Genomic DNA, 16,479 nt, shown 5'->3' with positions numbered 1-16,479 from the left:
TTAGACTGCTAGGACTGAGGCCCACCCTCCACCATTTAGACTGGTAGAACTGAAGCCCAGCCCTCCACCATTAGACTGGTAGGACTGAGCACCACCCTCCACCATTAGACTGGAAGGACTGAGGACCACCCTCACACCAATTAGACTGGAAGGACTGAGGACCACCCTCCCACCATTAGACTGGTAGGACTGAGACCACCCTCCACCATTAGACTGGTAGGACTGAGGCCCAGCCCTCCACCATTAGACTGGTAGGACTGGGGCCCATCCCTCCGCCATTAGACTGGTAGGACTGAGGCCCATCCCTCCACCATTACACTGGTAGGACTGAGGCCCACCCTCCACCATTAAACTGGTAGGAAGAGGCCCAGCCCTCCACCATTAGACTGGTAGGACTGAGGCCCATCCATCCACCATTACACTGGTAGGACTGAGGCCCACCCTCCACCATTACACTGGTAGGACTGTGGCCCACCCTCTACCATTAGACTTGTAGGACTGAAGCCCAGCCCTCCACCAATAGACTGGAAGGACTGAGGACCACCCTCCACCATTAGACTGTTAGGACTGAGACCACCCTCCACCATTATACTGGTAGGACTGAGGCCCAGCCCTCCACCATTAGACTGGTAGGACTGAGGCCTATCCCTCCACCATTACACTGGTAGGACTGAGGTCCACCCTCCACCATTAGACTGGTAGGAAGAGGCCCAGCCCTCCACCATTAGACTGGTAGGACTGAGGCCCATCCCTCCACCATTACACTGGTAGGACTGAGGCCCACCCTCCACCATTACACTGGTAGGACTTGGGCCCACCATCCACCATTAGACTGGTAGGACTGAGAACCACCCTCCACCATTAGACTAGTGGACTGAAGCCCAACCTCCATATTAAACTGTTAGGACTGAGGGCCACCCTCCACCATTAGACTAGTAGGACTGAGGCCCACCCTCTACCATTAGACTAGTAGGACTGAGGCCCACCCTCTACCATAAGATTGGTAGGACTGAGACCACCCTACACCATTAGACTGGTAGGACAGAGACCACCCCCCACCAATAGACTGGTAGGACTGAGGCCCATCCCTACACCATTACACTGGTAGGACTGAGGCCCACACTCTACCATTAGACTGGTAGGACTGAGGCCCATCCCTCCACCATTACACTCGTAGGACTGAGGCCCACCCTCCACCATTACACTGGTAGGACTGGGGCCAACCCTCCACCATTACACTGGTAGGACTGGGGCCCACCCTCCACCATTAAACTGTTAGGACTGAGGGCCACACTCCACCATTAGACTGGTAGGACTGAGGCCCACCCTCTACCATTAGACTGGTAGGACTGAGGACCACCATCCACCATTAGACTGGTAGGACTGAGGACCATCCCTCCACCATTACACTGGTAGGACTGAGGCCCACCCTCCACCATTAGACTGGTAGGACTGAGGCCCAGCCCTCCACCATTAGACTGGTAGGACTGGGGCCCATCCCTCCGCCATTAGACTGGTAGGACTGAGGCCCATCCCTCCACCATTACACTGGTAGGACTGAGGCCCACCCTCTACCATTGGACTGGTAGGACTGAGGCCCATCCCTCCACCATTAGACTGGTAGGACTGAGGCCCATCCCTCCACCATTACACTGGTAGGACTGAGGCCCACCCTCCACCATTAGACTGGTAGGACTGAGGCCCACCCTCCACCATTAGACTGGTTGGACTGAGGCCCACCCTCTACCATTAGACTGGTAGGACTGAGGCCCACCCTCTACCATTAGACTGGTAGGACTGAGACCCACCCTCTACCATTAGACTGGTAGGACTGAGACCCACCCTCCACCATTAGACTGGTAGGACTGAGGCCCACCCTCTACCATTAGACTGGTAGGACTGAGGCCCACCCTCCACCATTAGACTGGTAGAACTGAAGCCCAGCCCTCCACCATTAGACTGGTAGGACTGAGGACCACCCTCCACAATTAGACTGGTAGGACTGAGGCCGACCCTCCACCATTAGACTGGTAGGACTTAGGCCCACCCTCCACCATTAGACTGGTAGGACTGAGGCCCACCCTCCACCATTAGACTGGTAGGACTGAGGACCACCCTCCACCATTAGACTGTTAGGACTGAGACCACCCTACACCATTAGAATGGTAGGACTGAGGCCCAGCCCTCCACCATTAGACTGGTAGGTGCTGGGGCCCATCCCTCCGCCATTAGACTGGTAGGACTGAGGCCCAGTCCTCCACCATTAGACTTGTAGGACTGAGGCCCATCCCTCCACCATTACACTGGTAGGACTGAGGCCCACCCTCCACCATTAGACTGGTAGTACTGAGGCCCATCCCTCCACCATTAGACTGGTAGGACTGAGGCCCACCCTCCACCATTAGACTGGTAGGACTGAGGCCCACCCTCCACCATTAGACTGGTAGGACTGAGGCCCACCCTACACCATTAGACTAGTAGGACTGAGGCCCACCCTCTACCATTAGACTGGTAGGACTGAGGCCCACCCTCTACCATTAGACTGGTAGGACTGAGACCCACCCTCTACCATTAGAGTGGTAGGACTGAGACCCACCCTCCACCATTAGACTGGTAGGACTGAGGCCCACCTTCCACCATTAGACTGGTAGGACTGGGGTCCACCCTCCACCATTTGACTGGTAGGACTGAGGCCCATCCCTCCACCATTAGACTTGTAGGACTGAGGCCCACCCTGCACCATTAGACTGGAAGGACTGGGGCCCAACCTCTACCATTAGACTGGTAGGACTGGGGCCCACCCTCTACCATTAGACTGGTAGGACTGAGGCCCACCCTCTACCATTAGACTGGTAGGACTGAGGCCCACCCTCTACCATTAGACTGGTAGGACTGAGGACCACCCTCCACCATTAGAGTGGTAGGACTGAGGCCCACCCTCTACCATTAGACTGGTAGGACTGAGGCCCACCCTCCACCATTAGACTGGTAGGACTGAGGCCCACCCTCCACCATTAGACTGGTAGGACTGAGGCCCACCCTCCACCATTAGACTGGTAGGACTGAGGCCCATCCCTCCACCATTACACTGGTAGGACTGAGGCCCACCCTCCACCATTAGACTGGTAGGACTGGGGCCCACCCTCCACCATTAGACTGGTAGGACTGAGGCCCACCCTCTACCATTAGACTGGTAGGACTGAGGCCCACCTTCCACCATTAGACTGGTGGGACTGGGGCCCACCCTCCGCCATTTGACTGTTAGGACAGAGACCACCCTCCACCATTAGACTGGTAGGACTGAGGCCCAGCCCTCCACCATTAGACTGGTAGGGCTGGGGCCCATCCCTCCGCCATTAGACTGGTAGGACTGAGGCCCATCCCTCCACCATTTCACTGGTAGGACTGAGGCCCACCCTCCACCATTAGACTGGTAGGAAGAGGCCAAGCCCTCCACCATTAGACTGGTAGGACTGAGGCCCATCCCTCCACCATTACACTGGTAGGACTGAGGCCCACCCTCCACCATTAGACTGGTAGGACTGAGGCCCACCCTCCACCATTAGACTATTAGGACTGAGGCCCACCCTCTACCATTAGACTGGTAGGACTGAGGCCCACCCTCTACCATTAGACTGGGAGGACTGAGACCCACCCTCTACCATTAGACTGGTAGGACTGAGACCCACCCTCCACCATTAGACTGGTAGGACTGAGGCCCACCCTCCACCATTAGACTGGTAGGACTGAGACCCACCCTCTACCATTAGACTGGTAGGACTGAGACCCACCCTCCACCATTAGACTGGTAGGACTGAGGCCCACCCTCCACCATTAGACTGGAAAGGACTGAGGACCACCCTCCACCATTAGACTGGTAGGACTGAGGCCCATCCCTACACCATTACACTGGTAGGACTGAGGCCCACCCTCCACCATTAGACTGGTAGGAAGACGCCCAGCCCTCCACCATTAGACTGGTAGGACTGAGGCCCATCCCTCCACCATTACACTGGTAGGACTGAGGCCCACCCTCCACCATTACACTGGTAGGACTGGGGCCAACCCTCCACCATTACACTGGTAGGACTGGGGCCCACCCTCCACCATTAAACTGTTAGGACTGAGGGCCACACTCCACCATTAGACTGGTAGGACTGAGGCCCACCCTCTACCATTAGACTGGTAGGACTGAGGACCACCATCCACCATTAGACTGGTAGGACTGAGGACCATCCCTCCACCATTACACTGGTAGGACTGAGGCCCACCCTCCACCATTAGACTGGTAGGACTGAGGCCCAGCCCTCCACCATTAGACTGGTAGGACTGGGGCCCATCCCTCCGCCATTAGACTGGTAGGACTGAGGCCCATCCCTCCACCATTACACTGGTAGGACTGAGGCCCACCCTCTACCATTGGACTGGTAGGACTGAGGCCCATCCCTCCACCATTAGACTGGTAGGACTGAGGCCCATCCCTCCACCATTACACTGGTAGGACTGAGGCCCACCCTCCACCATTAGACTGGTAGGACTGAGGCCCACCCTCCACCATTAGACTGGTTGGACTGAGGCCCACCCTCTACCATTAGACTGGTAGGACTGAGGCCCACCCTCTACCATTAGACTGGTAGGACTGAGACCCACCCTCTACCATTAGACTGGTAGGACTGAGACCCACCCTCCACCATTAGACTGGTAGGACTGAGGCCCACCCTCTACCATTAGACTGGTAGGACTGAGGCCCACCCTCCACCATTAGACTGGTAGAACTGAAGCCCAGCCCTCCACCATTAGACTGGTAGGACTGAGGACCACCCTCCACAATTAGACTGGTAGGACTGAGGCCGACCCTCCACCATTAGACTGGTAGGACTTAGGCCCACCCTCCACCATTAGACTGGTAGGACTGAGGCCCACCCTCCACCATTAGACTGGTAGGACTGAGGACCACCCTCCACCATTAGACTGTTAGGACTGAGACCACCCTACACCATTAGAATGGTAGGACTGAGGCCCAGCCCTCCACCATTAGACTGGTAGGTGCTGGGGCCCATCCCTCCGCCATTAGACTGGTAGGACTGAGGCCCAGTCCTCCACCATTAGACTTGTAGGACTGAGGCCCATCCCTCCACCATTACACTGGTAGGACTGAGGCCCACCCTTCACCATTAGACTGGTAGTACTGAGGCCCATCCCTCCACCATTAGACTGGTAGGACTGAGGCCCACCCTCCACCATTAGACTGGTAGGACTGAGGCCCACCCTCCACCATTAGACTGGTAGGACTGAGGCCCACCCTACACCATTAGACTAGTAGGACTGAGGCCCACCCTCTACCATTAGACTGGTAGGACTGAGGCCCACCCTCTACCATTAGACTGGTAGGACTGAGACCCACCCTCTACCATTAGAGTGGTAGGACTGAGACCCACCCTCCACCATTAGACTGGTAGGACTGAGGCCCACCTTCCACCATTAGACTGGTAGGACTGGGGTCCACCCTCCACCATTTGACTGGTAGGACTGAGGCCCATCCCTCCACCATTAGACTTGTAGGACTGAGGCCCACCCTGCACCATTAGACTGGAAGGACTGGGGCCCAACCTCTACCATTAGACTGGTAGGACTGGGGCCCACCCTCTACCATTAGACTGGTAGGACTGAGGCCCACCCTCTACCATTAGACTGGTAGGACTGAGGCCCACCCTCTACCATTAGACTGGCAGGACTGAGGACCACCCTCCACCATTAGAGTGGTAGGACTGAGGCCCACCCTCTACCATTAGACTGGTAGGACTGAGGCCCACCCTCCACCATTAGACTGGTAGGACTGAGGCCCACCCTCCACCATTAGACTGGTAGGACTGAGGCCCACCCTCCACCATTAGACTGGTAGGACTGAGGCCCATCCCTCCACCATTACACTGGTAGGACTGAGGCCCACCCTCCACCATTAGACTGGTAGGACTGGGGCCCACCCTCCACCATTAGACTGGTAGGACTGAGGCCCACCCTCTACCATTAGACTGGTAGGACTGAGGCCCACCTTCCACCATTAGACTGGTGGGACTGGGGCCCATCCCTCCGCCATTAGACTGGTAGGACTGAGGCCCATCCCTCCACCATTTCACTGGTAGGACTGAGGCCCACCCTCCACCATTAGACTGGTAGGAAGAGGCCCAGCCCTCCACCATTAGACTGGTAGGACTGAGGCCCATCCCTCCACCATTACACTGGTAGGACTGAGGCCCACCCTCCACCATTAGACTGGTAGGACTGAGGCCCACCCTCCACCATTAGACTATTAGGACTGAGGCCCACCCTCTACCATTAGACTGGTAGGACTGAGGCCCACCCTCTACCATTAGACTGGGAGGACTGAGACCCACCCTCTACCATTAGACTGGTAGGACTGAGACCCACCCTCCACCATTAGACTGGTAGGACTGAGGCCCACCCTCCACCATTAGACTGGTAGGACTGAGACCCACCCTCTACCATTAGACTGGTAGGACTGAGACCCACCCTCCACCATTACACTGGTAGGACTGAGGCCCACCCTCCACCATTAGACTGGTAGGACTGAGGCCCACCCTCCACCATTAGACTGGAAGGACTGAGATCACCCTCCACCATTAGACTGGTAGGACTGAGACCACCCTCCACCATTAGACTGGTAGGACTGAGGCCCAGCCCTCCACCATTAGACTGGTAGGACTGGGGCCCATCCCTCCGCCATTAGACTGGTAGGACTGAGGCCCATCCCTCCACCATTACACTGGTAGGACTGAGGCCCACCCTCCACCATTAGACTGGTAGGAAGAGGCCCAGCCCTCCACCATTAGACTGGTAGGACTGAGGCCCATCCCTCCACCATTACACTGGTAGGACTGAGGCCCACCCTCCACCATTACACTGGTAGGACTGGGGCCCACCCTCTACCATTAGACTGGTAGGACTGAAGCCCAGCCCTCCACCAATAGACTGGAAGGACTGAGGACCACCCTCCACCATTAGACTGTTAGGACTGAGACCACCCTCCACCATTAGACTGGTAGGACTGAGGCCCAGCCCTCCACCATTAGACTGGTAGGACTGAGGCCTATCCCTCCACCATTACACTGGTAGGACTGAGGCCCACCCTCCACCATTAGACTGGTAGGAAGAGGCCCAGCCCTCCACCATTAGACTGGTAGGACTGAGGCCCATCCCTCCACCATTACACTGGTAGGACTGAGGCCCACCCTCCACCATTACACTGGTAGGACTTGGGCCCACCCTCCACCATTAGACTGGTAGGACTGAGAACCACCCTCCACCATTAGACTAGTGGACTGAAGCCCAACCTCCATATTAAACTGTTAGGACTGAGGGCCACCCTCCACCATTAGACTAGTAGGACTGAGGCCCACCCTCTACCATAAGATTGGTAGGACTGAGACCACCCTACACCATTAGACTGGTAGGACAGAGACCACCCCCCACCAATAGACTGGTAGGACTGAGGCCCATCCCTACACCATTACACTGGTAGGACTGAGGCCCACCCTCCACCATTAGACTGGTAGGACTGAGGCCCACCCTCCACCATTAGACTGGTAGGACTGAGGCCCATCCCTCCACCATTACACTGGTAGGACTGAGGCCCACCCTCCACCATTAGACTGGTAGGACTGAGGCCCAGCCCTCCACCATTAGACTGGTAGGACTGGGGCCCATCCCTCCGCCATTAGACTGGTAGGACTGAGGCCCATCCCTTCACCATTACACTGGTAGGACTGAGGCCCACCCTCTACCATTGGACTGGTAGGACTGAGGTCCATCCCTCCACCATTAGACTGGTAGGACTGAGGCCCATCCCTCCACCATTACACTGGTAGGACTGAGGCCCACCCTCCACCATTAGACTGGTAGGACTGAGGCCCACCCTCCACCATTAGACTGGTTGGACTGAGGCCCACCCTCTACCATTAGACTGGTAGGACTGAGGCCCACCCTCTACCATTAGACTGGTAGGACTGAGACCCACCCTCTACCATTAGACTGGTAGGACTGAGACCCACCCTCCACCATTAGACTGGTAGGACTGAGGCCCACCCTCTACCATTAGACTGGTAGGACTGAGGCCCACCCTCCACCATTACACTGGTAGAACTGAAGCCCAGCCCTCCACCATTAGACTGGTAGGACTGAGGACCACCCTCCACAATTAGACTGGTAGGACTGAGGCCGACCCTCCACCATTAGACTGGTAGGACTTAGGCCCACCCTCCACCATTAGACTGGTAGGACTGAGGCCCACCCTCCACCATTAGACTGGTAGGACTGAGGACCACCCTCCACCATTAGACTGTTAGGACTGAGACCACCCTACACCATTAGACTGGTAGGACTGAGGCCCATCCCTACACCATTACACTTGTAGGACTGAGGCCCACACTCTACCATTAGACTGGTAGGACTGGCCCTCCACCATTAGACTGGTAGGTGCTGGGGCCCATCCCTCCGCCATTAGACTGGTAGGACTGAGGCCCAGTCCTCCACCATTAGACTTGTAGGACTGAGGCCCATCCCTCCACCATTACACTGGTAGGACTGAGGCCCACCCTCCACCATTAGACTGGTAGTACTGAGGCCCATCCCTCCACCATTAGACTGGTAGGACTGAGGCCCACCCTCCACCATTAGACTGGTAGGACTGAGGCCCACCCTCCACCATTAGACTGGTAGGACTGAGGCCCACCCTACACCATTAGACTAGTAGGACTGAGGCCCACCCTCTACCATTAGACTGGTAGGACTGAGGCCCACCCTCTACCATTAGACTGGTAGGACTGAGACCCACCCTCTACCATTAGAGTGGTAGGACTGAGACCCACCCTCCACCATTAGACTGGTAGGACTGAGGCCCACCTTCCACCATTAGACTGGTAGGACTGGGGTCCACCCTCCACCATTTGACTGGTAGGACTGAGGCCCATCCCTCCAACATTAGACTTGTAGGACTGAGGCCCACCCTGCACCATTAGACTGGAAGGACTGGGGCCCAACCTCTACCATTAGACTGGTAGGACTGGGGCCCACCCTCTACCATTAGACTGGTAGGACTGAGTACCACCCTCTACCATTAGACTGGTAGGACTGAGGCCCACCGTCTACCATTAGACTGGTAGGACTGAGGACCACCCTCCACCATTAGAGTGGTAGGACTGAGGCCCACCCTCTACCATTAGACTGGTAGGACTGAGGCCCACCCTCCACCATTAGACTGGTAGGACTGAGGCCCACCCTCCACCATTAGACTGGTAGGACTGAGGCCCACCCTCCACCATTAGACTGGTAGGACTGAGGCCCATCCCTCCACCATTACACTGGTAGGACTGTGGCCCACCCTCCACCATTAGACTGGTAGGACTGGGGCCCACCCTCCACCATTAGACTGGTAGGACTGAGGCCCACCCTCTACCATTAGACTGGTAGGACTGAGGCCCACCTTCCACCATTAGACTGGTGGGACTGGGGCCCACCCTCCGCCATTTGACTGTTAGGACAGAGACCACCCTCCACCATTAGACTGGTAGGACTGAGGCCCAGCCCTCCACCATTAGACTGGAGGACTGGGGCCCACCCTCCACCATTAGACTGGTAGGACTGAGGCCACCCTCCACTACTTAGACTGGCTCCACCTACTGTAGGCCCCCCTCCACCATTAGACTGGTAGGACTGAGGCCCACCCTCCACCATTACACTGGTAGGACTGAGGCCCACCCTCCACCATTACACTGGTAGGACTGAGGCCCACCCTCCACCATTAGACTGGTAGGACTGAGGCCCACCCTCCACCATTAGACTGGAAGGACTGAGATCACCCTCCACCATTAGACTGGTAGGACTGAGACCACCCTCCACCATTAGACTGGTAGGACTGAGGCCCAGCCCTCCACCATTAGACTGGTAGGACTGGGGCCCATCCCTCCGCCATTAGACTGGTAGGACTGAGGCCCATCCCTCCACCATTACACTGGTAGGACTGAGGCCCACCCTCCACCATTAGACTGGTAGGAAGAGGCCCAGCCCTCCACCATTAGACTGGTAGGACTGAGGCCCATCCCTCCACCATTACACTGGTAGGACTGAGGCCCACCCTCCACCATTACACTGGTAGGACTGGGGCCCACCCTCTACCATTAGACTGGTAGGACTGAAGCCCAGCCCTCCACCAATAGACTGGAAGGACTGAGGACCACCCTCCACCATTAGACTGTTAGGACTGAGACCACCCTCCACCATTAGACTGGTAGGACTGAGGCCCAGCCCTCCACCATTAGACTGGTAGGACTGAGGCCTATCCCTCCACCATTACACTGGTAGGACTGAGGTCCACCCTCCACCATTAGACTGGTAGGAAGAGGCCCAGCCCTCCACCATTAGACTGGTAGGACTGAGGCCCATCCCTCCACCATTACACTGGTAGGACTGAGGCCCACCCTCCACCATTACACTGGTAGGACTTGGGCCCACCCTCCACCATTAGACTGGTAGGACTGAGAACCACCCTCCACCATTAGACTAGTGGACTGAAGCCCAACCTCCATATTAAACTGTTAGGACTGAGGGCCACCCTCCACCATTAGACTAGTAGGACTGAGGCCCACCCTCTACCATTAGACTAGTAGGACTGAGGCCCACCCTCTACCATAAGATTGGTAGGACTGAGGCCCACACTCTACCATTAGACTGGTAGGACTGAGGCCCATCCCTCCACCATTACACTCGTAGGACTGAGGCCCACCCTCCACCATTACACTGGTAGGACTGGGGCCAACCCTCCACCATTACACTGGTAGGACTGGGGCCCACCCTCCACCATTAAACTGTTAGGACTGAGGGCCACACTCCACCATTAGACTGGTAGGACTGAGGCCCACCCTCTACCATTAGACTGGTAGGACTGAGGACCACCATCCACCATTAGACTGGTAGGACTGAGGACCATCCCTCCACCATTACACTGGTAGGACTGAGGCCCACCCTCCACCATTAGACTGGTAGGACTGAGGCCCAGCCCTCCACCATTAGACTGGTAGGACTGGGGCCCATCCCTCCGCCATTAGACTGGTAGGACTGAGGCCCATCCCTCCACCATTACACTGGTAGGACTGAGGCCCACCCTCTACCATTGGACTGGTAGGACTGAGGCCCATCCCTCCACCATTAGACTGGTAGGACTGAGGCCCATCCCTCCACCATTACACTGGTAGGACTGAGGCCCACCCTCCACCATTAGACTGGTAGGACTGAGGCCCACCCTCCACCATTAGACTGGTTGGACTGAGGCCCACCCTCTACCATTAGACTGGTAGGACTGAGGCCCACCCTCTACCATTAGACTGGTAGGACTGAGACCCACCCTCTACCATTAGACTGGTAGGACTGAGACCCACCCTCCACCATTAGACTGGTAGGACTGAGGCCCACCCTCTACCATTAGACTGGTAGGACTGAGGCCCACCCTCCACCATTAGACTGGTAGAACTGAAGCCCAGCCCTCCACCATTAGACTGGTAGGACTGAGGACCACCCTCCACAATTAGACTGGTAGGACTGAGGCCGACCCTCCACCATTAGACTGGTAGGACTTAGGCCCACCCTCCACCATTAGACTGGTAGGACTGAGGCCCACCCTCCACCATTAGACTGGTAGGACTGAGGACCACCCTCCACCATTAGACTGTTAGGACTGAGACCACCCTACACCATTAGAATGGTAGGACTGAGGCCCAGCCCTCCACCATTAGACTGGTAGGTGCTGGGGCCCATCCCTCCGCCATTAGACTGGTAGGACTGAGGCCCAGTCCTCCACCATTAGACTTGTAGGACTGAGGCCCATCCCTCCACCATTACACTGGTAGGACTGAGGCCCACCCTCCACCATTAGACTGGTAGTACTGAGGCCCATCCCTCCACCATTAGACTGGTAGGACTGAGGCCCACCCTCCACCATTAGACTGGTAGGACTGAGGCCCACCCTCCACCATTAGACTGGTAGGACTGAGGCCCACCCTACACCATTAGACTAGTAGGACTGAGGCCCACCCTCTACCATTAGACTGGTAGGACTGAGGCCCACCCTCTACCATTAGACTGGTAGGACTGAGACCCACCCTCTACCATTAGAGTGGTAGGACTGAGACCCACCCTCCACCATTAGACTGGTAGGACTGAGGCCCACCTTCCACCATTAGACTGGTAGGACTGGGGTCCACCCTCCACCATTTGACTGGTAGGACTGAGGCCCATCCCTCCACCATTAGACTTGTAGGACTGAGGCCCACCCTGCACCATTAGACTGGAAGGACTGGGGCCCAACCTCTACCATTAGACTGGTAGGACTGGGGCCCACCCTCTACCATTAGACTGGTAGGACTGAGGCCCACCCTCTACCATTAGACTGGTAGGACTGAGGCCCACCCTCTACCATTAGACTGGTAGGACTGAGGACCACCCTCCACCATTAGAGTGGTAGGACTGAGGCCCACCCTCTACCATTAGACTGGTAGGACTGAGGCCCACCCTCCACCATTAGACTGGTAGGACTGAGGCCCACCCTCCACCATTAGACTGGTAGGACTGAGGCCCACCCTCCACCATTAGACTGGTAGGACTGAGGCCCATCCCTCCACCATTACACTGGTAGGACTGAGGCCCACCCTCCACCATTAGACTGGTAGGACTGGGGCCCACCCTCCACCATTAGACTGGTAGGACTGAGGCCCACCCTCTACCATTAGACTGGTAGGACTGAGGCCCACCTTCCACCATTAGACTGGTGGGACTGGGGCCCACCCTCCGCCATTTGACTGTTAGGACAGAGACCACCCTCCACCATTAGACTGGTAGGACTGAGGCCCAGCCCTCCACCATTAGACTGGTAGGGCTGGGGCCCATCCCTCCGCCATTAGACTGGTAGGACTGAGGCCCATCCCTCCACCATTTCACTGGTAGGACTGAGGCCCACCCTCCACCATTAGACTGGTAGGAAGAGGCCCAGCCCTCCACCATTAGACTGGTAGGACTGAGGCCCATCCCTCCACCATTACACTGGTAGGACTGAGGCCCACCCTCCACCATTAGACTGGTAGGACTGAGGCCCACCCTCCACCATTAGACTATTAGGACTGAGGCCCACCCTCTACCATTAGACTGGTAGGACTGAGGCCCACCCTCTACCATTAGACTGGGAGGACTGAGACCCACCCTCTACCATTAGACTGGTAGGACTGAGACCCACCCTCCACCATTAGACTGGTAGGACTGAGGCCCACCCTCCACCATTAGACTGGTAGGACTGAGACCCACCCTCTACCATTAGACTGGTAGGACTGAGACCCACCCTCCACCATTACACTGGTAGGACTGAGGCCCACCCTCCACCATTAGACTGGTAGGACTGAGGCCCACCCTCCACCATTAGACTGGAAGGACTGAGATCACCCTCCACCATTAGACTGGTAGGACTGAGACCACCCTCCACCATTAGACTGGTAGGACTGAGGCCCAGCCCTCCACCATTAGACTGGTAGGACTGGGGCCCATCCCTCCGCCATTAGACTGGTAGGACTGAGGCCCATCCCTCCACCATTACACTGGTAGGACTGAGGCCCACCCTCCACCATTAGACTGGTAGGAAGAGGCCCAGCCCTCCACCATTAGACTGGTAGGACTGAGGCCCATCCCTCCACCATTACACTGGTAGGACTGAGGCCCACCCTCCACCATTACACTGGTAGGACTGGGGCCCACCCTCTACCATTAGACTGGTAGGACTGAAGCCCAGCCCTCCACCAATAGACTGGAAGGACTGAGGACCACCCTCCACCATTAGACTGTTAGGACTGAGACCACCCTCCACCATTAGACTGGTAGGACTGAGGCCCAGCCCTCCACCATTAGACTGGTAGGACTGAGGCCTATCCCTCCACCATTACACTGGTAGGACTGAGGCCCACCCTCCACCATTAGACTGGTAGGAAGAGGCCCAGCCCTCCACCATTAGACTGGTAGGACTGAGGCCCATCCCTCCACCATTACACTGGTAGGACTGAGGCCCACCCTCCACCATTACACTGGTAGGACTTGGGCCCACCCTCCACCATTAGACTGGTAGGACTGAGAACCACCCTCCACCATTAGACTAGTGGACTGAAGCCCAACCTCCATATTAAACTGTTAGGACTGAGGGCCACCCTCCACCATTAGACTAGTAGGACTGAGGCCCACCCTCTACCATTAGACTAGTAGGACTGAGGCCCACCCTCTACCATAAGATTGGTAGGACTGAGACCACCCTACACCATTAGACTGGTAGGACAGAGACCACCCCCCACCAATAGACTGGTAGGACTGAGGCCCATCCCTACACCATTACACTGGTAGGACTGAGGCCCACCCTCCACCATTAGACTGGTAGGACTGAGGCCCACCCTCCACCATTAGACTGGTAGGACTGAGGCCCATCCCTCCACCATTACACTGGTAGGACTGAGGCCCACCCTCCACCATTAGACTGGTAGGACTGAGGCCCAGCCCTCCACCATTAGACTGGTAGGACTGGGGCCCATCCCTCCGCCATTAGACTGGTAGGACTGAGGCCCATCCCTCCACCATTACACTGGTAGGACTGAGGCCCACCCTCTACCATTGGACTGGTAGGACTGAGGTCCATCCCTCCACCATTAGACTGGTAGGACTGAGGCCCATCCCTCCACCATTACACTGGTAGGACTGAGGCCCACCCTCCACCATTAGACTGGTAGGACTGAGGCCCACCCTCCACCATTAGACTGGTTGGACTGAGGCCCACCCTCTACCATTAGACTGGTAGGACTGAGGCCCACCCTCTACCATTAGACTGGTAGGACTGAGACCCACCCTCTACCATTAGACTGGTAGGACTGAGACCCACCCTCCACCATTAGACTGGTAGGACTGAGGCCCACCCTCTACCATTAGACTGGTAAGGATCTGGTAGGACTGAGACCACCCTCCACCATTAGACTGGTAGGACTGAGACCCACCCTCCACCATTAGACTGGTAGGACTGAGGCCCACCCTCCACCATTAGACTGGTAGGACTGAGGCCCACCCTCCACCATTAGACTGGTAGGACTGAGAGCACCCTCCACCATTAGACTGCTCCACCATTAGACTGGTAGGACTGGGGCCCATCCCTCCGCCATTAGACTGGTAGGACTGAGGCCCATCCCTCCACCATTACACTGGTAGGACTGAGGCCCACCCTCTACCATTGGACTGGTAGGACTGAGGCCCATCCCTCCACCATTAGACTGGTAGGACTGAGGCCCATCCCTCCACCATTACACTGGTAGGACTGAGGCCCACCCTCCACCATTAGACTGGTAGGACTGAGGCCCACCCTCCACCATTAGACTGGTTGGACTGAGGCCCAACCCTCTACCATTAGACTGGTAGGACTGAGGCCCACCCTCTACCATTAGACTGGTAGGACTGAGACCCACCCTCTACCATTAGACTGGTAGGACTGAGACCCACCCTCCACCATTAGACTGGTAGGACTGAGGCCCACCCTCTACCATTAGACTGGTAGGACTGAGGCCCACCCTCCACCATTAGACTGGTAGAACTGAAGCCCAGCCCTCCACCATTAGACTGGTAGGACTGAGGACCACCCTCCACAATTAGACTGGTAGGACTGAGGCCGACCCTCCACCATTAGACTGGTAGGACTTAGGCCCACCCTCCACCATTAGACTGGTAGGACTGAGGCCCACCCTCCACCATTAGACTGGTAGGACTGAGGACCACCCTCCACCATTAGACTGTTAGGACTGAGACCACCCTACACCATTAGAATGGTAGGACTGAGGCCCAGCCCTCCACCATTAGACTGGTAGGTGCTGGGGCCCATCCCTCCGCCATTAGACTGGTAGGACTGAGGCCCATCCCTCCACCATTAGACTGGTAGGACTGAGGCCCATCCCTCCACCATTAGACTGGTAGGACTGAGGCCCACCCTCCACCATTAGACTGGTAGGACTGAGGCCCACCCTCCACCATTAGACTGGTAGGACTGAGGCCCACCCTACACCATTAGACTAGTAGGACTGAGGCCCACCTTCCACCATTAGACTGGAAGGACTGGGGCCCAACCTCTACCATTAGACTGGTAGGACTGGGGCCCACCCTCTACCATTAGACTGGTAGGACTGAGGCCCACCCTCTACCATTAGACTGGTAGGACTGAGGCCCACCCTCTACCATTAGACTGGTAGGACTGAGGACCACCCTCCACCATTAGAGTGGTAGGACTGAGGCCCACCCTCTACCATTAGACTGGTAGGACTGAGGCCCACCCTCCACCATTAGACTGGTAGGACTGAGGCCCACCCTCCACCATTAGACTGGTAGGACTGAGGCCCACCCTCCACCATT

Source organism: Salmo salar, chromosome 27, assembly GCF_965601325.2.
Source record: "Salmo salar chromosome 27, fSalSal1, whole genome shotgun sequence".
NCBI classification, from domain to species: Eukaryota; Metazoa; Chordata; class Actinopteri; order Salmoniformes; family Salmonidae; genus Salmo; species Salmo salar.
This window is presented reverse-complemented; position numbering follows the sequence as displayed.